Source organism: Pongo abelii, chromosome 1, assembly GCF_028885655.2.
Source record: "Pongo abelii isolate AG06213 chromosome 1, NHGRI_mPonAbe1-v2.0_pri, whole genome shotgun sequence".
Lineage (NCBI taxonomy): Eukaryota > Metazoa > Chordata > Mammalia > Primates > Hominidae > Pongo > Pongo abelii.
Window position 1 is genome coordinate 24792332 of NC_071985.2, and position 25255 is coordinate 24817586.

The following is a 25255-nucleotide window of genomic DNA, read 5'->3' on the forward strand; positions in this document are numbered from 1 at the left end:
AATAGCTCTTTGAGAAAATAATCTAAATATATTGTTCTCAAGTCCCTCAACCAGAGACTAAAAGATTATAATAGGCTCTGAAGAGAAGTTAGCTTTATAAGAAAATAAGACAGCCCCAAAATACTGCTCTCTACCATATGACAGCACCTCTGGGGGATTTATTCACATTTTTATACCTGTTCTGAGGGAAAGAAAGACACTTGGATCTCCCAGAGAAGAAAGATACACAAAAGAATACTAGTAATAATAATAAAAACAACAATCAACCTGTATTCCATCCACCTGCTCTGACAAAGTAATGCTTTTAAAACATAAGTCTGATGATATCACTGGTCTACCTTAAACCTTCCAATAGCTTCCTCTCACTCAGAGTCAAATACAAACTCTCAACAATGGCCTTCAAGGCCCTGCAGAATCTGGCCCCCATGACTTCTCTGCCCTCATCTCTCTCTGCTTTGGCCCCAGCTCCTTCCTATTCTAAACATACTAAACAAGACCCCAACCCAGGACCTTAGCAGCTGTGGTTGCCTCTGCCTAGAGCACCTTTCCCCAAAGCAGGCAGAGGTTCACACCCAAATGTGACCATCCTCTATAAACTCACACACTCGATCCCCTTCCCCTGCTGGACCTTTTCTTCACAGACCTTATTGCTACCTGCACTGTAACATGTTTCCCCTCGCCAGACTGTAAGCTCGATCCGAGCAAGGACTTTTTTCACTCACCACGGGATCCCCATGGCCTAGAATGGCATCAGGCATCTACTATTGACTACTAAATGCCCACGAAGTCTACACTGAATGAACAAATGAATTGCTTGAACACATATTCTATGCCGGCACATCCTAAGTGCTTTATATGCTTTATCTCATTTAGTACTTTATGAGGTAGGCATGGGTATTGTCCCCATTTTACAGAAAAAGAAACTGAGGCTCAGAGATTTCAAGTAGCATGCCCAGGTAGCTACCTACCTGAGTGTCCCCACTACATGGAAACTGCTGATCCGAGAGAGAGAGAGAGAAAGAGAGAGAGAGAGAGAGAGAGAGAGAGAGAAAGCCAGAGAATGCCGAAGATGAGAACTATGATCTTTTTATAACCTAAGCTTGGTGATGACATCCAATTACTTTTGCTATGTTTTATTCATGATAACTGAATTGGTAAGTCCAGACACACTGCAGAGAAGGGGACTGCTGACACAGTGCAGGAATACCAGGAGATGAGGACCACCTTAGAGAAGGTCTACCACACTTCTTTCTGTCCATCAAACTAGCTCCCTGGCAAATCGGGAATAAAGTGCTCACTGTTGGGAGATGTAGAGATACATAATTCTGCCTCTGCAAAGGTGTTTTTTTTAATCAATACATAATTTTGTACATATTTATAAGGTACATGTAATATTTTATTATATGCAAGAACGAGTAATGATCAAGTGAGGGTATCTGGAGTATCCATTACCTCGAGTATTTATCATTCCTATGTGTTGGGAACATTTCAAGTTTTCTCTTCTAGCTATTTTCAACTATACAATACTTTGTTGCTAACTATAGTCACTCTTCTTTGCTATCAAACATTAGAACTTATTCCTTCTATCTCACTGTCTGCACCCATTAACCAACTTCTCTTTATTCCCCCATCCCATCCAGACACCTTTCCCAGCCTTCAGTATCTATCATTCTACTCCCTATCTCGATGAAATCAACTTTTTGGCTCTCACTTATGAGTGAGAACATTCAATATTTGTCTGTCTGTATCTGGCTTATTTCACTTAACATAATAAGCTCCAGTTCCATCCATGTTGCTGCAAACAACATGATTTTTCATTCTTTTTTTGTGGCTGAATAGTTTACATTGTGTATACATGCCACATTTTCATTATCCATTCATCTATCAAACACTTAGGTTGATTCCATATCTTTACTATTGTGAATACTGCTGCAATAAATATGGCAGTGCAGATATATCTTTGAAATGTTGATTTCTCTTCCTTTTGATAAATACCCAGTAGTGGGATTGCTAGATCATATGGTAGTTCTATTTTTAGTTTTTGAGAAATCTCCATACTGTTTTCCGTAGTGGCTGTACTAATCTACATTCCTACCAACAGTGTGTAAGAGTTCTCTTTTCTCCACATTCTCATCAGCATCTGTTAATTTTAATAACAGATTTTAATGGACCTTTGAAATAAGACAATAGTGATTCTTAATCTGACTTCATGATACTCATATATATGTCTTTTTATCATCATCTATTGCAATTCTTAAAATTACAAACACAAAAACTACCTTGATTTCTTTCAATATTTTATCATGAAAAATTACAAGCAAATAACAAGGTTAAAAGAATGCTACAGTAAATGTTGGTATACTCACCACTTAAATACTGTTATTAATATTTACTATGCCTGCTTTACTACATGTCTGTCTAGCCATCCTTTTATTCAGGCATGAATCCATCTTGTTGCTTGATGCATTTCAAAGTAAAGTGAAGACATCGGTAGACTTCCTCTGAAATACTTCAGTGTGCATATAAGTAATATAGGTCATAATAAAGTTTGATTTTTTGCAGTATTTTATGTAAATTTTACAGACTTTCAATGTATATACGTTGAAAGAGTACATTCACTGCATTTGGAACAATGCATTAACCTTTGTACCTTTTGTAACCCAAACCTCTGTTGAGATACAGAACATTACCATAAACCCCAGAAAATTCCCTCACGCCACTTCGCAGTCAATCCCTGCCCCCACCTCTCAGATGCAATCACCAACCTAGTATTGGAGTGGGCTTCCCTTCATTTGAACCTCATCACTTTATTTTTAAAGCAAATATTTCAATGTTGTTTGTTTCAGATTATAAAAGTGTTACCATCCACCATAGATTTCTTTGGACTGCTCTATAATCACAATAGGATCATATAATGTACCGTTTTTTGTAAGGCTTCTTTCACTTAGCACAATGTTTTAAAATTCATCTATGTTGTATGTATCAATGGTTCATTCCTTGTTATTGCTAAGTAGTATTCCATTGTAAGATTACAGCACACTTTGTTTATTCATTCTCCTGTTGATGGACACCTGGTCCATTTCCAATTATTATAAATAAAGCAGCTGCAAACATTTTTGTATTAGTTTTTTTGTGAACATATTCTTTTACTTGGATAAACATGCCTCTGACTTTTAAAAAGATATGCCTTCTTGTCCTTTTATTCAGGGTAATCCAGCAAGGTAAACAAGTGAAAGGAAATAAGATTGGGGTGTTTTAGACCCTGAAGATTTTCAGGTTACTGTTCTAGCATAGCAAAATTGTGGACTAGAAAAATTGATTCACTAAATAGTAAAATCATTGTTTTTGGCTTGGAAGAAACTTAGAAGTCAAATGGTTCAAATCCCTCGTTTTCGTAGAGATCACTGACTTGCTGAGAGACACGGCTTATCAGGAGGGACCTACACCCAGGTCTTCTAACTTCCAGTCTGGTTCTCTTGACACTACCATTCATCCCACAATAATCTTGTGGTATGAAAAAGTGAGAAACAAGTTTAGATTAAAACAATGTGTACCTAAGCCAGTGCATCTTTTACATCTGAGGGGCAGGCCCATAATCCATCACTGGCATCCCAGGGTTGAGAGCGCTAGATAAGCTGGTTCTTTTCATGATACACGTCCTGGACCCTGTTGTCACCAGCTTCCACCTTTGCTTCTGAGCTTTCTCTATCCCTACTGCCTCCACACGGTCCTCATCTGCAGGACTCCAGATTTTTCCCTTCTGTCTTCTATTTCCCAGGGCAGGGTCAGCCCCATCTTCATCCTTTAGATCTGGCGTCAGAGTTGGCTTCCCTTCATTTGAATCTCGTCACTTTATTTGTTTATTTATTTATTTTTATTTATGAAACAGAGTCTCACTTTTACCCAGGCTGTAGTGTAGTGGTGCTATCTTGGCTCACTGCAGCCTCCGCCTGCCAGATTGAAGCAATTCTCCTGCCTCAGCCTCGCGAGTAGCTGGGACTACCGGCCACTGCCACCACGCCTGGCTAATTTTTGTTTTTTTTTTAGTAGAGACGGGGTTTCACCATGTTGGCCAGGCTGGTCTTCAACTCCTGACCTTGTGATCTGCCCACCTCAGCCTCCCAAAGTGCTGGGATTACGGGCATGAGCCACCGCGCCCAGCCTGAACCTCATCACTTTATTTTTAAAGCAAACATTTCAATGTTGTTTCAGATTATAAAAGTGTTACATTCAACTACTACATGAGCAAAAATAAAAATACGTGAAAATACCAAAGGTTGATGAGTCTGGAAATCCATATACTACTGCTGGGCATGTAAATTTCTGTAAGTACTTCATAGAGTAATTCTTCAATATCTGATAACATTTTAAAATGTGATAAATGCCTTGAAATTATCTTAAAAAGGATGCAAGTAAGAAATATATTAGCTTTTACTACCACAAGTAGCTTGCAACAACAAATATTTCTTTCTTGTTCATTTACTTGAGGACTACAGGTCAGCTGAAGTTCTACTAGACTAAGCTGGACTCCACTGGGCTTGACTGAGATCTACTGAATTTAGCCAGCTTTCATGTGTCTTTCCATTCAGAGACCTAGGTTGGAGTATTAGTCACTATCTGGGACATGTCATTCTTATGATGGAGAACAGAAGATCAAGGGCAGCAGAGCCAAACCACGAAAATGCCTTTAAAGAATCTGTCCCAATGCATTCTAATGAATAATTACTAAAATGATATAGTCTACTCAGTCTACCTTCTTGGACACAAATACTCACTTCTCTCCACAAAATTTACTAATCTTCTTTCCAAGATACCTCAAGAAGAGCCTCATCCAATTCCACATCAGGCTTCAAGTCCAGGACCTCATGACCTTCATCAGGCTCTGATTGTAGTGGTTGTTCCCCTCCAGCGATAAAAGACCTATGTAGAGGTTGAACATCCCTAATCTAACAATCTTAAAATCTGAAATGCTCCAAAATCTGAAACTTTTTGAGTGCCAACATGAGGCCACAAGTGGAAAATTCCACATGTGACCTCTCACATGTGATGGGTCACACAGTCAAAATGCAGGCACACAATGCACAGTTTATTGAGTATTTCCAAGGGAAGAAGACTCTTCCACCCGCTTCACCTGTGCTATAAGTTTTCCACACATGTTTAGACTTGGGTGCCATCCCCAAGATATCTCATTGTGTGTATGCAAATAATTAAAAATCTGAAAAAATACAAAATTCAAAACACTTCTGGTCCTAAGCATTTCAGATAAAGGATACTCAATCTGTGTCCATCATACAATGGTAGAACCAGATAACTGCAATAAATACTCCCAGTTGAAAAGGGGAGCAAAAGGAGGCACAATAGCCCAGTCACTGGTCCATAGCAATTCTTAAATCCTGCTGGACAAATCTTGGGGGCTATAGGGAAAAATGTATACTTCATTGGAAAATGATCCATTGTTGAGCATATACTCTTCTTTGACTCTGATGCTGTAAGAGCTCTGTGTCTTTCATTGTCTTTAAGCTGTTTTACAACTCTGTAAATTGTAGATGAATGATAGTAATGCAAAATAATTCTTACCTATAGACATGCAAAAAATTCTGTCCAATAGAATTTTAACTGACTTCTCTCCAACTGTGAAAGATGCCGATTTCATCTCCACTTGCACATTCCTGATATATAAAGGTGTCTTCTTTTCAGATTCTTCTTTGAGAATTTTCTTTGCAACATCTGCCGGGTTTCCTCATTAATAATAGTTAAATAAAATCTTTTAACATTTGTTCATTTTATACCTGTGTGAGAGGCATTATTTTACCTTTCTAAAAATCTTTAAATGGGGTAAAAACATGGTCTTAGATTGGGCCCTGATTCTGACTCCTGGAAGTGGTTTTCTAATCATTTTTTCCATAGCTGTTGGCTCTGCCCTCTGAGATGTCCTTTATTTTCCATCATCCTCTTTGGCTATGTCTGAAGAGACCACTGCAGAATATGCCCAGCTTGGCAGCTGAGAACCTTTCTTGGCCTGCTCCTCATCTATAGAAAGTTAGGTGCCCAAGAGATGTTTTTACTTCTTGAACTATGACTGTCTGTATTAATGCAGGCAGGTAACATTTTTGTCAAAACATTCTCTCAGTAACTTTCCTGTTTTGCTATCTATTTGGTTTCTGTTGGTTTCCTGTGGCAAAAGGGAGACCCATAGTTCTTTTTGAGACTTGCCTCTCTCTCTCTCTAAATTAATTACGAATACTTTAGGTTTCTGTGGCACCATGCCCTTGATTTTAACTTAATCCCCAATGCAACAGTATTAAGAAGTAGGGCCCTTAGGAAATGATTAAACAATGAAGGCTCTGTCCTCACAGATAGGATTAGTTCTTTATAAAAGGGTCTGAGGAGGTGAGTTCACTGTTTCTGTCCCTGCTATCATGTGAAGACACAGTGTTTATCACTTCTGGAAGACACAGCAACAAGGCATCATCTTGGAAGCAGAGACTGGGTCTTGCATCAGACACTGAACCTATTAGCAGCTTGATCTTGGACTTTCACCTCCAGAACTGTGAGAAATAAATTACTATTGTTGATAAATTACCCAGTCTCTGGCATTTTGTTATTATAGCACAAATGAACTAAGACAATGGGCAAAGATATGAACACATACTTCACCAAAAAGATATATGGTTGACAAATAAGCACATGAAAAGATGTTCAACATAATTTGAACATTGGTCATTAGGGAAATGCAAACTTAAATCACAATGACATACAACTACTTAGCTACTGGAATGGCTAAAATGGAAAAGACTAATAATAACAAGTGTTGGCAAGAATGCAGAGCAACTACTGGTGGTAATGTACAATATACAACCACTTTGGAAACAATTTGACCATTTCTTATAAAGTTAAACATATACTTATCTTATGACCCAACAATCTCACTCTTATATGCTTATAAAGGGAAATAAAAACTTAAGTTCACAAAAAAAATCAGTATGAAAATATTTATGGTGGCTTAATTTTTAAAAGCCTCAAACTGGTAAGAACTCAAATGTCCTTCAACAAGTGGATAAATCAATGTACACCTATACAATAAAATAATACTCAGAAATAAAAAGGACCGAATTCTTGATACGTGCAACAACGTGGATGCATTTCAAATGCATTGTGCTAAATGAAAGAGTCCAGGCTCAAAGGCTACATACTGTGTGATTCCATTTATAGGACATTCTGGAAAATTCAAAATTATATAGAGAAAACAAATTAGTAGTTCCAGGGGCTGGGGCTGGGCCAGGGGGCTGCCTCCAAAGGGAATTTGAGGATTCTTTAGTATAATAGAATGGTTCTGTATCTTGAGTTTGGTGATAGTCACATGATTATATGCATTTGTCAAAACTCACAGACTGTACACTAAAAAGGATGGTTTTTACTGTAATAAATTCTACCTTAAAACAAATAGGCTGTGACCAACATGGAGAAACCCCATCTCTACTAAAAAAAAAAGAAATACAAAATTAGTCAGGCATGTGCCTGCCAGCTACTTGGGAGGCTGAGGCAGGAGAATTGCTTGAACCTGGGAGGGAGAGGTTGCGGTGAGCCGAGATCATGCCATGGCACTCCCGCCTGGGCAACAAGAGTGAAACTCCATCACCAAAAAACAAACAAACAAACAAAAAAGCACAATAAAACAAATAGGCTGGTGGCTGGGTGTGGTGGCTCATGCCTATAATCCCAGCACTTTGGGAGGTTGAGGGAGGTGGATCACCTGAGGTCGGGAGTGCAAGACCAGCCTGGCTAACATGGCAAAACCCCATCTCTACTGAAAATACAAAAATTACTGGGCACGGTGGTGCATGCCTGTAATCCCAGCTACTCAGGAGGCTGAGGCAGGGGAACCACTTGAACCCAGGAGGCGGAGGTTGCAGTGAACCAAGATCATGCCACTGCACTCTAGCCTGGACGACAGAGTGAGACTCTATCTAAAAAAAAAATAAAATAAATAAAAAAACCCAAAACAAATAGGCTGGTTATTTTATGAATATCCCTTTCTTTCAGTACCTTATCTAATATAGCTAATAACAACCAACTCATAATTCTGAGCTTTCTACCTTGAAATCTCCTTTCCCAAACCCAGAAGTTCATTAGGTACATTTTTTATGGTTTTACCATATAAACTGCATAACATAGATTGCCACATCAGCAGTATCCTGAAGCCAAAGCCACATATTTTAGGTTTTATTATGACGTCAGCTTACTCTTAGGGACCTATGTCTGTAGCAATCAGCTTTTGCTGCAGCAACTAACAATCCTCAAATTCCAATGGATTACAACAACAAACATTTCTCTCTTCCTTGTGTAGCACGAGGGCTGCAGGTTGGTTGTGGTTCCCCTGGGCGTCGCTGGGCTCAGCTTGGCTTGACCGGGGTAGGCTGGGCTCATTTTGGCAGCCATTTGGGATGTGGTCCATGCAAAGAAGGTCTTTGTCAGAGAAGTCCAATCTCGACCTGTGTTCTTTTTGGGCACTCACATCACTAGTTAAGAAGAACTTATACAAATGGATGCGTGTATCATCTCATACTGCCTCTCAGGCTAAAGGCACAGCTAGTATTTGGGGTATGATGTTCTTATAACAGAGAATAGACCCTCAATGGAAGCAGAGCCAAACCACACTAAATACATGGAAATATTTTGCTTAGACATGGCATAAGCTCCATTGGCCAAAGCAGGTCATACAGCCAAGCCCAAAGTCAATGCAGAAGGGAAGGATATTCCACCCATAGGGAAGCTTAGCGAGGGTGTAGCTGCAGAACCAATTCCAACTGATTCAACTTTGTCAATAACAGAATAAGTTGTTTTTCAGTTGCAATGAACTCCTAGGCTGCAAGTCACATAACCTGAGCATGTGCACTTGAACCAGGCATGCCTGTTTAGTGACCCTGGAGGTGGCTGGAACAAAAAAAGTTAACCACATAGAGAACCTAAGTACCTGGACTCCGGAGCACAGACCAAATTAAGGAGCAAGGGGAGCACTGTTTTGTTGCAGTCTGAACTTAAGAGCCAAGGGCCAGGCACCACCTCTCTGCAAAACCCAAAGAAATCATGACTTTGCATTTTCCTTTCTTCCTCATAGTTAATCCCTCCCTATAAAGCCTTCCACAAGACCCCTGCTTGGGGAGACACATTTCAACATTGCCTCGTCTCCTTGCCAGTCAACCTTGCAATAAAGCTTTTTTTTCCCCAAGGCTGGTACCATAGTATTAGCTTCTATGTACATTAGACAGTAAACCCATTGCTCAGTGACAAGGACTGAGAAAATAAGTAATTGTGAATAAATCATACAACCACTCTCAGGAACCTGGTATGAGGATATGGACAGCTACATTGCTTGCATTAGGAAAATACTAGAAACAATCTAAATGTCCATCATAGGGAAATGAATAAATAAAATCTGGTAGAGTCATTCAATGATCTATTATAGAGCAGTTAAAAAGGAGAATGGGCTGTATGTATATCTATCATTCTATGTCATGGATAGATCTCAAAAACATAATGTTGGGTAAAGAAATTAAGTTGCTAATTTAGCTTTTTACTGCAACATTTCAGTGACCTATAAATGCATAGGGAGTGGAGAGAGAGAGGGAGACAAAGATTAGACCAAGTTCTCAATGTATTTTTAAAAAGACAGAACAATGCAGCTGATATGCAGAGGTCCCACACAACAGAAGCAAAGGAAACCTGTCTTGATAACACTTCCCTGGGTCCCCAAAGTCCCTAACAGGTGTCTAGCTGTTTGTGCCGCAGCTCATGGGAGGAAGGTCTTGCTAGGTCAGAGAAGCCTATCTCCAGCTATGCCTTTTTTTTTTTTTTTTTTTTTGAGATAGAGTCTCACTCTGTTGCTCAGGCTGGAGTGCAGTGGTGCCATCTCAGCTCACTGCAAGCTCCGCTTCCCGGGTTCACGCCATTCTCCTTCCTCAGGCTCCCGAGTAGCTGGGACTACAAGTGACCGCCACCACGCCTGGCTAATTTTTTGTATTTTTAGTAGAGACAGGATTTCACCACATTAGCTAGGATGGTCTTGATCTCCTGTCCTCGTGATCCGCCCGCCTCAGCCTCCCAAAGTGCTGGGATTACAGGCGTGAACCACCGTACCTGGGTTTTTTTTTTTTTTTTTTTTTTTTTAACTGAGGGCTCACATCACTGGTTAAGAAGAACTTACACAAATGAATGCATTTCCACTGAAGGAAATTCTGGACTCTTCTGGTTCTTGAACCTAATTCAGCATCAACCAGGCCATATCCACATTCAGGGACAAGCAGAGCCAATCAACAAGCATCCTTGAACTGCGTGTCTCTCCTTTTCTTTGCAAGGAAGCTGAAGGACCATTTTTGCAGATATGCTTTGATAGCTGAGGTCCCCTGCACTATATGATTAAGTATTCATTGTGTGGAAAGAATAGCAAGTTCAAGGAAAATAAGATCTATAGAATGGAACTAGAAGGAGTAAGTCATTAGCTAGGTCTTAAAAGATGACTCAGGTTTTAAAAGGCAAAAAAAGCACTTTGGGAGGCCGAGGCGGGCGGATCATGAGGTCAGGAGATCGAGACCATCCTGGCTAACACAGTGAAACCCCATCTACTAAAAATACAAAAAATTAGCTGGGCGTGGTGGTGGGCGCCTGAAGTCCCAGCTACTCGGGAGGCTGAGGCAGGAGAATGGCATGAACCTGGGAGGCAGAGCTTACAGTGAGCCAAGATCATGCCACTGCACCACTGCACTCCAGCCTGGGCGACAAAGCTAGACTCTGTCTCGAAAAAAAAAAACCAAAAACAAAACAAAACCTTAATTATGGAATTACAGATGAAAGGGAACTGTTTGAGACATGCCTAATGAGTCACGCAACCCTTAAGTCAAATTGCATTAAAAGTTGTGTCCAAGTAAGGGTTAATTTGGTTAAATGGGAATGACAGTAATTGCTCAGGCACTGTTCTGTGAGGGATGATATTGTAGTTATAAATGTCACGAGGGCCCATCTAATTCACTTATCTCCTAAGAATATCTGGACATTGTTCTCAAAGGCAACAAAAGAATGAATTGTGAAGAAATCAAAATTACTCTTTGGAAATGAGCCATACGCAGTTCTAAGAGTTAGTACAAAATATTTGGCTAATGGACTGATGAAGCCCTTAAAAAAGAGGCTGGAGCGGTGTTTCTCATCCATCTGGAGTCTCCTAGTTTGTTAACCAGCTCTCCAATCAGGGTCCTCTGTCTGGATCTCCATTTGGCTTCCAGGCTGATCCACCGTGCTAACTTGTCTGTGACTTTTCCATGTCCTCTCCTTAAACAGATATTCTACTTCAACTACTGAGTGCTCAGCAACTGCATTGCCATTGTCCTTGCTATTTTTATTTCTGTCCCAAATTGCTATTGAAAAAGTGCCATGCTGGCACTGCAGGAGTTGTGAATTAAATTCCCATATCCTCTGAGCCACTGCAGCGAAAGAAAAGGGTTTGAAGTTTTCTGCCACACAAAGTGAGATGTTGAATATATTCTGGTCTGAGTGTTACCTAGAAGACCCTCCCCATTGTTAAAACTCTTTTCTTTCATGGTGATGTTGTAGTCTAGCAGAAGAATATGTTTAAAAGCAGGGAGAAAAAATACTAAATTTAAGTTCTGGCTCACGTCTATTAACAGTGTGACCATAAGAACCTCATTAACCTTTTTGATATTCCAGTTCATTAATCTAAAAATGGAGAGGATAATGTCTACCTCAAAGCCATGAGGATTAAATGAGGTAATACATCAAAGTATCAAGTGTCCATCTTCAAGAAGGCAAAGTTAGTCCTCCCTCTTCCTCTCACTGCACCTGTCCTCACAGCAAAGGAACCACCCCCCACCCCCAGTGCATCAGTCAGTAGGCTAACCAACAGGGAATTTACTCATTTAATTCCTCTTTGTTAGTATAAGTGTGATGGTTAATCCTGAGTGTCAACTTGTTTGGATTGAAGGATGCAAAATATTGTTCCTGGGTGCTGTGAGGGTGCTGCCAAAGGAGATGAACATTTGAGTCAGTGGCTGGGAGAGGCAGACCCACTCTCCATCTGGGTGGGTACCATCTAATCAGCTGCCAGCATGGCCAGAATAAAAGCAGGCAAAAGAATCTGGAAAGACTAGATTGGTTTAGTCTTCTGGCCTATATCTTTCTCCCGTGCTGGATGCTTCCTGCCCTCAAACATCAGACTCCAAGTTCTTCAGCTTCAGGACTTAGAGTGGCTTCTTTGCTCCTAGCTTGCAGACAGCCTATTGTGGGACCACACTTTGTGATCATGTGAGTCAATACTCCTTAATAAATTCTGCTTTATATATACATCTATCCTATTACTTCTGTCCCTCTAGAGAACCCTAATATAATAAGATAAATTCATGCGGGGTGAAATGACAAAAAGAAACAAAATTAAAAAGGAAAAAACCAACTTCATCTTAAATTCAATAGTACTTTCCACTCTGGGTTTGACTAATTTGTAACCACTCAGACCCCACCAAATCAATCACCATCATGGCAGGTGACCACAGCCTGAGCAGGAGACTGGCATGGGTCCCTTCATCAGGATAGAGTTTATCTTACCACCCACATCCGCTACACACACCCACTGCACATTTACATAGCCCTTTCACGAGCTCTTAGGAGGAAAGCAAGTATCTCCTTCTGGAGTTACTCATGTACTATCGTCTGGGCACAGGGCATGTTATTAAGATGCCCTGCATCTTATTCATCAAACCCCAAACAAGTGTGGTCTTTGTCTTCCAAGAAATATTTTGTGGCACTAACACCTGTTATGCTAAAGAGCCTTCATTCTCAATGGTAAATATGAAAATAAACTTGCTGTTTTAATTTGTTAGGGTGGGTATGTAGAGGGGGAGGAAATCAGTGACGAAGGTGGTGGAGGTGAGACGATAGGGTGAGAAAAGAGTCGTGGGTAGTTTGCGGCTTACCTTGCCTCTCCTTCCATTTCATCCTTCAGACTCAAGACATTATAGGAAACATCATTCAAAACTGGAATTTCCAGGGATGTTTACAACCTACCACAGTTCCTTGACAACTAGAAGGGCAGTTTTCTCCTGAGCAATGAAGATAAATTCAAATGAGGAAATAGTTTTAGAAACATGAACTCCACTTCCCTCCACCCCCAAGAAAATGAGCACATACTTTTCAGTAGTGATTTTGACAATGTTATTACTCTACAGTTGAAGAAAATGAAGCATATGGTGCGCAAACACCTTTCAGGTCCATGGATATGGATACAAGAAGTTTTTTGTGAAAAATGTCTCAGTTCTATACTTAAATGCCTGCAAAACAGCTGCTGCCACTGTACAATATGCAATTCTTGGTGGCATTTGGTAGCTTGAAAAAAAAATTGGTACTGGATGTACTACTGATGTCATAGGAATAATTATACTACTAAACAGTTGCTGAAATCTATTTTTAACATAAATCTCAATAATAGATAAAAATGAAAGATTTTGTAAACCTGTTACAGAGAGAGAGAAAAAAAGACTCAGGTTTAAAGAATTAAAGTAAGCCAGGAAGATTCTCTATTAAAATTGTTTTCTTGAAGGTCACTAATGTCCACTCTCCAAATCCTGTCACCCATTATTGGTCCTCACCTTCCTTCTCTTCACCTCTCTCTTTCTTGTAATTCTCCTCCTCCTTTTCTTCTAAAATGTGCACTCTCCTGGTTCTCCTCCTTATTTCTCTGAGTGTGTTCCTCTCTTTCTCCCATCTCTTGCCTTTGAACAAGTTGAGAGAAGTGGTTACAAAAGTGAGGTTGGAGCCAACACACTTGGGTTTGAATCTCAGTCTGATCACTCTTTGAGTAACCTGGGGAAATAATACCTGTAAATCTCAATGTTCTCATCTATCTAGTCAAGATTATAAGTGCTCACACCTGTAATCCCAGCACTTTAGGAAGCCGAGGCGGGCTGATCATGAGGTCAGAAGTTCAAGACCAGCCTGGCCAACATAGTGAAACCCCATCTCTACTAAAAATACAAAAAATTAGCCAGGCATGGTGGCAGACACCTGTAATCCCAGCCACTTGGGAGGCTGAGGCAGGAGAATCGCTTGAACCTGGGAGGTGGAGGTTGCAGTGAGCCGAGATCATGCCATTGCACTCCAGCCTGGGCAGCAGTGTGAGATTCTGTCTCAAAAAATAAATAAATAAATAAATATGTGTACTACTATGAGGAAAGCTCCCCTCAGGACCACTCTGCATAACTTCAGAGGCCATCATTGCATTCTAGGATAATGCTCCCTATCTCCAGAGTTTGAATAATGCAGCAAGAGCCCTGCCTTCCTCACAAGTGTAAAGTCTGCGAAAGCAGACACTATTTTGTTCACCAAGTGCCTAGAACACTGCTTGGAAAACAGTAAATACCCCCCAAAATATGTACAGAATGGCAGCTCCATCATCATTAGATACACAGCTTCTTTTCATCTTTCTGCTCCACTATCCTGACCAAGGTTTCTATCCTCACAGTTACATCATGGTCCAAGATGGCTGCTGGTGCACCAGCCATTACATCCATACTCTAAGCTTTTTATAAAATAGGCAGGGCAAAAAAGTGTACTTCCCTGCTAATCCCTCTTTAATGAGTCCTCCCACAAAACCCTTCCATTTATAACTGTTTGTCCTGAACTTAGATATGTGGCCACACCTAGCAATAAGGCACTGGTTTTTGGCCAGGCACATTGATGCCCCATATAAAATGAGGATTCTGTACTGAAGAAGGGAAGAATGTACATTGGGTTGGTGACTTACAGTCTCCCTTTTGGTACAGCTCAGAGACCTCTCCAGACTCTCTCTTGTGATGGCCATTCCCCAGGCTCAGCACTAAGGAGGGCACTTCTCTGTGAATCAGCTTGTCACATTTTTGGAGCAATAAATGTCTAAAAGCTTTTGTTTTGGTTTGGTTTTGGCTCTGGTGATTGTTTTCCTATGGCTTTTACCAATTTGTACTTGTTCTGTTCCATGAAACCATACTGAAAAAAATCTACATTTTTCTTTCAGTGTGACAGTAGATTTTTTTTATTGTTATTGTTTTTATTGTTATTCAGAGCAACTGAATAACAGCCCTTCAAATATTTTAAGAAAGCTGTTTGGTGACAGTGAAGTTTTGCCTTTTTTAAGCTAAATTTCTCCAGCTCTTTAAATCTTTCCCCATAAAACCCTACAACATTCTTTTTGCACTCCCCAGAATGTTGATCAGGTTTTCACTGGTTCCAGATCTGGCCCAGGCCAGTGGAGAGCTTGGGGGAACTAACTCTGTCTCTCTTCTTTCCATCACCAGAGGCTGAGTTTGCTTCTTTGTCAACCACATAATATTATTGGTTCATATGGAACTTGGGTCTGCTAAACTTTCAGATATTTTTCATAAGAATTGCTGTTAAGATAAGTTCTTGTATTAGTCCATTTTCATGCTGCTTTGAAGACATAACTGAGATTGGGTAATTTATAAAGAAAAGAAGTTTAATTGACTCACAGTTGTGCTTGGCTGGGGAGGCCTCAGGAAACTTACGGTCACGGCAGAAGACAAAACAGGCACATCTTACATGATAGCAGACAAGAGAAGTGAGAGCCAAGTGAAGGGGGCTCTCAATTCACTGTCATGAGAATACGGGTGAATTGCTCCCATGATTCAATTATCTCCACCTGGTCCCGCTCTTGACACATAGGGATTATTACAATTCAAGGTGAGATTTGGGTGGGCACACAGAGCCAAATCATATCACCCATTTTGTACTTTATAATGTTTTTAACCCAAATTAATTTACATTTGATCTTGTGATATTTTCTCTTTAATGTATGGGCCCAGCATTTTAAAAAGATCTTATTGAGCTCTTTTAGCATTTTGACTTGGTCCTCCAGGGGTTTCTCTGTTCACGCTGTCCTAGCTTCATATCCCCTACAGATCTGAGCAGCTTGCCTTCCAAATCTTTACCCAAGCTGAATCACTTAGCAGAGCATTGTGATGGACAAAGCCCGTGGTAGGCTGTAAGAAATTGCCTCTCCAGTTAAAACTAACCCATTTTCATCTGAGGCAGATTCCTTCAGAGTCATGTACTAAGGCTTCGTTGAATTTCACAACATAACGTAGACTGGGGAAGAAATTGACTTTATTAGAAAATGAAGCAAACGTACAAAATGACAGCTAACAAGGGAAGGCAGGGCTCCCTCTCTCCCACTGTCCTCATGAGAGGTGGGTGGTACCAGGGCATTACAGCTGACTCCACCATGGAGGTTGTTCCAGGGGAGGGACCTGGCCCCCAGCTGCTTTCTATTCTTTTGGGGCAAGTCTGAGAACAAACTTATTGGGCACTGGGCAGTCTGGATTTGGGTGCCAGCTGTTCTCAGGAGCTTCCTGGGGAAAGCAAGATGCCAGTGCCTGAAGACCCTAAGGCCCGTGGGATGTTGCAGTCCCATCTGCTCCAGGGAGGACGCCATGGGAACACCCTACTAGAGAAAGGGATGCCCCAAATCCCAGCTGGCTTGTTGTTCAGACAACTTAGGGTAAGTTCCCAGGATCATTTTTGCTTAATTCTGTCTCTTGCATCACACCTATTAATTAAAGATTATTTGGGTTTAGTCTTTCATTCAGCTACAAATTCGCCTGAGAAAATGGACACCCAATGCTAATTACCCACATTTTTTTTTTTTTTTGGAGACGGAGTCTTGCTCTGTCACCCAGGCTGGAGTGCAGTGGTGCGATCTCAGCTCACTGCAACCTCCGCCTCCTGGGTTCAAGTGATTCTCCTGTCTCAGCCTTCCAAGTAGCTGGGACTATAGGTGCTTGCCACCACGCCCAGCTAACTTTTTGTATTTTTAGTAGAGACAGGGTTTCACCATGTTAGCCAAGATGGTCTTGATCTCCTGACCTCGTGATCTGCCCACCTTGGCCTCCCAAAGTGCTGGAATTACAGGTGTGAGCCACCACACCCAGCCAATTATCCACTTTGTCTACAAAGAAATCAGTAAAGCCTTGGTAAATAAATAGCCTACATCAAAAACTGACAGCATAAGTTATACATATACACATTTCATCTACCTTTCCCCAGAATGTAAACTCTTTGAACAGAGAGACTACGCATTATTCTGTAACACATAGGGCTTAACCCTCTACCCTATACAGTAATAGCAGGCACATTTATTCACTGACTAGGTTAGGCACTGTACTCACGTCAGCCGTCATTCTGGGTCTCTGACACACATTATTTCATCAAATCCTTGCAACTCTTCAAGGGTAACCCATGAATAATAACCATTGCACAGGTGATGAAACCCAGGGCACATAAGTACACAGGAAGTAATGGGACTGGATTTGAGCTGGGCTCTATATGCCCCAAAGCCCTTCTTCTGTTGTATTAATTGTCTGATTACAGTGCAGATTAACAATAAATATCAATGAATAATCAAGTCTGCTTCATCTTTGTGTTTCCAGGCAGGATTATGCAACAATTCCTGAGACATGAAGATTTATGTTATTATAATAGAGTCATGTCAACATAGTCCTCCCAGGATAAAAGCCAACTCCTAAACTTACAGCAAAGCTAACAATGATGGGATAAATACACCTGTTACCAGTTTATTAAATAAGTTGGACTCTGAGGCTACAATCACCCTTTAAACCCACCCCTCCTGAAGAATTCATTACCCCTACCACTCCACCCTTGGATAGAACCTTGGATTTGTATCATAGCTTTTCTAATTACTCTTTAGTAATAACAGTTCCTCTGACTACTTACAGTTAATAAAATGTAATCTAATAAAATTAGACTTCCAGCAATTATTATCAAAACCCTAGACTCCCATTCAATCTAAATTTTCCCTCCTGCTCCAGCGTGGACCTCCCTCAGGGGTTAGACTCCTCTTTTTCTCACTCTCTACCTCCCTGGGGGCCTTTCCAGTGTGGTTCAGGGGTTTGGAGGGGAGGCATGGGACAGAAAAGGCCTTCTGGGTGTGGCTGAGAGCTTTGATGGGTTTAGAAGAATGCTCTTCCTGGGGATCCCCTTCCCTGGTGTAGGTGGTCCTCCAGCTGACCGTGTACAAGCTTCTCATCCCCCACCCCAACCCAGCCACTGCTTTCAACAGTGTCCCCAGCTTCTCTCTGCTGTAGGCCCCTGACCCTGGCAGAAAGGCTTTTGGGGGCAGTGTTCTTTCAGTTCTTTTCAGGTTGATCCCTCAAACGCCAGAGAGCCCATGTCAATGTCTCCAGGTGAGTTTTCTCTTGGTGTTTTCTTTCTCTTGAGCTGACAGAGAAGGAAAAGGCCCTCCCCTCCTCAGCCCCCATGGGTGGGGCAGCGGGTGGTGCACTGCATCCTGGCAGCCCTCTCCTGGCCTCTTGAACCCCTTGATTAAACCTTTGCCTTTTCTTACATATCTGCCAGGTGGCTGATGGGATAGGGGTCAAAGCTGGTTTCATAATTTTTGCATTTATAGTGCAGCACCTGTTGTTCTTGGCCCCCAGTGCTTTTGCTAAAGCGTTAAGAGGATACAAAAAGTTGTGTTTAACATCCTGTTACACAAACATGACACAAAAGAGACCTTTATAAAAATAAGCAACTCAAAGGAAGGGGAAAATGAAGTGATCCATGAGAGGAAAGAAAAGCGTTCATAATGCTGTTTATTGGGCTATTACTTTGTGTCAGGCTGTACACTAGTTTCCATGCTCAGACCACATCACTTAATCCTCACATCAACCTGCATCCTCCTGCAGTTTTACAGATGAGAAAAATGAAGTTAATACTTTTCTCAAGAACATAAGGTGACTTTCTGAGTCCAAAACCCATGCACTTAACAGAAGTTGAGAGGGAGGGTAACAGCTCTATAAAAGCCATTAAGAAGAGAGCCTTAGACCCATAGAGAAGGGCACTGGCCACACTGCTTTTGAGAGTGTGATTTGGAACCCCACTGATATGTTGCTGATTCTGTAACAGACCAACTTGGCATCTTAGAAAACTGTCACATCAAGTCTAAACTCTTCTGCCCAGTTACACCATTCTTGTCATTCCCAACTAACCAAGATGGGCCGTCCACTGTCACCCAAACAGTTGCTTTTTCGGCCAAGAATGCCAAACTCCCCTTCTTCTCAATGCAGAGCTTTAGTGCGTGACTTTCCTCCAAACTGGAAAGTTCACAATGCTTCTTTAGCAATCTATGTTTGCCATTTTATTTCAAGACCCAACTCAGAATTCACATCTTGAGTTGGTTTTACCTGATTCGTCCCATTCTTAGCATTCGTTCATTCATAACTGTCCCACTTTTCCTAAGGACCAGGAATGCAGATGGGAAAAGGGGGCTTACCACCTTGCAATTTTCTTTTACCACCACTAGATGGGGACCTTATAAGATGAAATGCTGACTCAGTTGTCCAAGAAAAACCAGGAAGCATAAATCAGGCTGAAGCTTGGTTTCTAAACCAGTCAAGTAAGGCAGCAGGCAGTAACATACATATATATATATATATATATATATATATATATATATATATGAATATATATGAATGTATACATGAATATATATATGAATATACACATATGAATATATATATGAATATACACATATGAATATATATATGAATATACACATATGAATATATATATGAATATACACATATGAATATATATGAATATACACATATGAATATACACATGAATATACACATGAATATATACACATGAATATATATATGAATATACATATGAATATACATGAATATACATATGAATATACATGAATATACATATGAATATACATGAATATACATATGAATATATATATGAATATACATATGAATATATATATGAATATACATATGAATATATATATGAATATATATATGAATATATATATGAATATATATATGAATATATATATATGAATATATATATGAATATATATATGAATATATATATATGAATATATATATGAATATATATATGAATATATATATATGAATATATATATGAATATATATATATGAATATATATATGAATATATATATATGAATATATATATGAATATATATATGAATATATATATATGAATATATATATGAATATATATATGAATATATATATATGAATATATATATATGAATATATATATGAATATATATATATGAATATATATATGAATATATATATATGAATATATATATGAATATATATACGAATATATATATATGAATATATATACGAATATATATACGAATATATATACGAATATATATACGAATATATATATATGAATATATATATACGAATATATATATGAATATATATATACGAATATATATATGAATATATATATACGAATATATATATGAATATATATATACGAATATATATATGAATATATATATACGAATATATATATGAATATATATATACGAATATATATATGAATATATATATATGAATATATATATGAATATATATATGAATATATATGAATATATATGAATATATATATGAATATATATGAATATATATATGAATATATATGAATATATATATGAATATATATATGAATATATATATGAATATATATGAATATATATATGAATATATATATGAATATATATATGAATATATATGAATATATATATGAATATATATATGAATATATATATGAATATATGTGTATGAATATATATATATGAATATATGTGTATGAATGTATATGAATATATGTGTATGAATGTATATGAATATATGTGTATGAATATATGTGTATGAATATATGTGTATGAATATATGTGTATGAATATATATGAATATATGTGTATGAATATATATGAATATATGTGTATGAATATATATATGAATATATGTGTATGAATATATATATGAATATATGTGTATGAATATATATATGAATATATGTGTATGAATATATATATGAATATATGTGTATGAATATGTATATGAATATATATATGAATATATGTATATGAATATATATGAATATATGTATATGAATATATATATGAATATATGTATATGAATATATATATGAATATATGTATATGAATATATATGAATATATGAATATGAATATATATATGAATATATGAATATGAATATATATATGAATATATGTATATGAATATATATATGAATATATGTATATGAATATATATATGAATATATGTATGTGAATATATATATGAATATATGTATGTGAATATATATATGAATATATGTATGTGAATATATATATGAATATATGTATGTGAATATATATATGAATATATGTATGTGAATATATATATGAATATATGTATGTGAATATATATATGAATATATGTATGTGAATATATATATGAATATATGTATGTGAATATATATATATTCAGAAATGAATAATTGAGTAGGGGAAATGCAACTTTGCAAGAAGCTGGGAATGCCTAGATTAGGTTTGTATTATATGATTTCATGTTCAGGATCCTAGCATGATTACTATATGTAGCATGTGATTACTGAATCATATACTACATCATTTTCCTCATGAAGAAATCAAGACCCAAAGATACAAAGTGATTTATGAAAGGGTTAAAAACTAAAATATTAATGTCATCTTGAAATTGTTCTATTCCATTTCATGATATCTATGGTGTATTGCAGGTAACTCTAGGTAACAGTAGGCTGGAATTTAAAATTTTGGATTCATTTGAATCTCCCACATCTCTACAACGTTCCTAGGAATAGCCATATCGGCAGCCATGACAGGTTTTGAGCCCTTATCGTGTGTTAAGCATCATTTTAGGTGACACATTACATAGCTAAATTCACGTAGTCCTCAGAAAAGGACTGTATTATCATCATTTCTATTTTTAGATGAGAAAACAGAGGTCAGAGATGTTAACAGGCACAGAGCTGGCAAGTGAAAGCACAAGGATTCAAACCCAGATCCAACGGAGACCAAGGTGTGCTACTGTTCACTAGCTCCACTGTCTGTCCGTACCATGCTGGGCAACCAGGACACTCCAGAAAGCCTTCTTCATGGGCTTCTGGGCTCCCAGGGATGAGCTAGTGGTGGGTTGCCTTTTGTGCCCCTCACTGAATTGAGAGAACCCCCCTCTGCTCCTTTGCCTTCAGTGCCCTAGGCTGGACCCTTTCCTGTTTAAGCAACAGGGCAGTGGGAGCAGCCCTGCTATGCGAGCCTCTGGAGCACAGTCTGCATTCAGTCATTTGTCATGGAAACAGTGTGGGAATGGAACAGGTGATGAGCCGTTCCATCAAAGGTGTATTCAGTACCTACTGTGGCCTCCAGATGCAGAAAGTCAAAGTAGTGCCTGCCCTTGGATCCCCCAGCCCAGTGGAGGAAACATAGAACACCTCATGGCAGTGAGCTGAGAGGACTCAGGAGGAGTGAGGGGCTGAAAGGCCAGGGCAGGGACGGGCTGAGCTGCTGCTTAGAGGGTGTCCCCGTGCCGCTACTGCCCTCCTAGCTCCTCTCCACTCCTTTGCTTTGGTCCCCAGCTAAGGGCCAGAGTGCCCTTCTGTCAACTTAGAATATAACAATAATCATTAAACACCACGTGGTGGCCTGAGAAGGAGTCTCAAAGTGTCTTGACCTGCCTTTTTTCCCCGGGCTTGCTGAGCATGGATCCACATCACCAGCAGAGGGCACGATGCCAGAGCTGGCTCTGTTGAGGGCATCAGCAGAAAGTCCTCCAAGCTGGCACCTTGTGTTTATGCCCATTATAAAACTGGACTTTAAGGCTCTTGTCCATAGCTCGCTTTGGGACAGTTAAACTAACAGTGCTTTACAGAGTTAGGCTGGCCTATCTTGGGAGGCACAGCCCCCACCCCCTTGTTTATTGGCAGCTGTCACTGACCAGCATGGGTCAGTACTGAGCACTCTGAGCAAGTTACCTTTTCTCATGCTCTCAGCCACCCTGGAGCAGGTGCTCTGACTGTGGACACCTTGGAACGACCCCCATTCCAAGCCTGCACTGGATGGGCAGTGCTTAGGGCCTCACTTCTGTAACTACCGAAGGCTCAAAGAACATTCCTTTAGGTCACCAACCCTTGTAGTGTGGTCAGAAAGAGAGATGCTGCGACCATCCCAGAGGAGCGGCCAAGGTCTGAGGTCTGAGATGCACTCCATATCTCCACACGCCGCTCCTCCAACAGCCACCTCAGGAGAGCATATCTTGGCAGGACAACCACAGTGACCTCTACCCTTGGTGCTGGGACCCAAGAGCTTCCCTTGCAGGAGCTGACATTAGACAGCACGAGGATGGTGCTTTCAGCTGACTTCTCAGCACACACTCCTCCAAACACTGGGCTGCATGCTGGGGTGCAGAGGTGAAATGGCCTGGTCCCCATTCTGGAGCTCAGTCTGAGGTGGAAAAGGGTGACAACCCGATGAATTGAACATTTATTTGTGTGAATATTTGCTCGCCAATCTAAAAGCCACAAACACTGACTATTTATTGTGCTCTACCCCAAATTTGCTCTCAGCTTAACACAGTGTCTGCTTGTAGATACCTCTCAATAAATGGTCCCTGAACAAATGAATATCAAAACAAGGCAAAGGAGATAGCACCCTCTGCTTATGTTCATACCACAGATTCATAACCAAAGAAAATGTGTTTTCTCTCCCATTAAGGCACTCGGGGCATTTAGAAGCAGAGTGTGAGGGTGCATGTGTGTGATCTGATGGTCTGATGATAATGAAAGCTACTGGCTCATTTCTCTTCACACCAATGGGATGCCTGTGGTTAGGGGGGCATCTTCCCCACAAACCTACTACCCTCACGTCCAGATTATTGTTTCCAGTTCACCAAAGTGATCCAAATACAATATGGAAACTCCACGTGTGCTTTTGAGCTTCAATGATACAGTAGGCAAAGACCCTTGCTACCTGGGCCGCATCTCAACCGTGTGTGTGGGTGCAATAACATGGTGACCCCTCAGTCGTCAGACACAGAATTCAAAAAGGCAGCCATCAGGTAAGATTTGTAGGTAAATGCTTCAGAGGAGAGCACCTTCAATCTAGCACCAGATGATAAGTGTAAAGATGGTATCATTCATTTTGGAAAATGACCATGTCAACAAGGAAGATGCTTTTTTTTTTTTTTTTTGAGATGGAGTCTTGCTCTGTCACCCAGGCTGGAGTGTAGTGGTGCAATCTCAGCTCACTGTAACCTCCGCCTGCCTGGTTCAAGTGATTCTCCTGCCTCAGCCTCCTGAGTAGCTGGGATTACAGGCGCACACCACCACCCCCGCTAATTTTTGTATTTTTAGTAGAGACGGGGTTTCACCATGTTGGTCAGGCTGGTCTCAAACTCCTGACCTCATGATCCACCCGCTTTTGAATTATGATCGCTGACTCAGTCTCTCATTCTCTTCTCTTTTAAAATGTTTTTTAAATTGACAAGTAAAAACTGTTACCAGAAAGGAGTCCTAATCCAGATCCCAAGAGAGGGTTCTTGGATCTCGTGAAAGAAGGAGTTTGAGGTGAATCCATCGAGTAAAGTGAAAGCAAGTTTATTAAAAAAGTAAAGGAATAAAGAATGGCTACTCCATAGGCAGAGCAGCACCAAGGGCTGCTGGTTGGTCATTTTTATGGTTGTTTCTTGATTATACGCTAAACAAGAGGTGGATTATTCATAAGTTTTCCAGGAAAACAGTGGTCAATTCCCAGAACTCAGGGTTCCTCCCCTTTTTAGACCATATAGGGTAACTTCCTGACATTGACATTGCTCTTGTAAACTGTCATGGCGCTAGTGGGTGTGTCTTTTAGCATGCTAATGCATTATAATTAGTGTATAATGAGCAGTGAGGGCGACCAGACGGTCACTTTTGTCACTGTCTTGATTTTGGTGGGTTTTGGCCGGTTTCTTCACCACAAACTGTTTTATCAGCAAGGTCTTTATGACCTGTATCTTGTGCTGACCTCCTATCTCATTCCATGATGTAGAATGCCTAACCACCTGTAAATGCAGCCCAGTAGGTCTCAGCCTTATTTTACCCAGCCTCTATTCAAGATGGAATAGCTCTGATTCAAAGCCTCTGATACAACATGATGTTCTGATATATGTATACAATGTGGAGTGGCTAAATCAAGAATTTAACATATGTATCACCTCACATACTTATTTTTTGTGGTGAGAACACTTAAAATCTACTCTCTTAGCAATTTTCAAGTATATATTATTATTATTGAGACAGGATCTCCCTCTGTAGCCCAGGCTGGAGTGC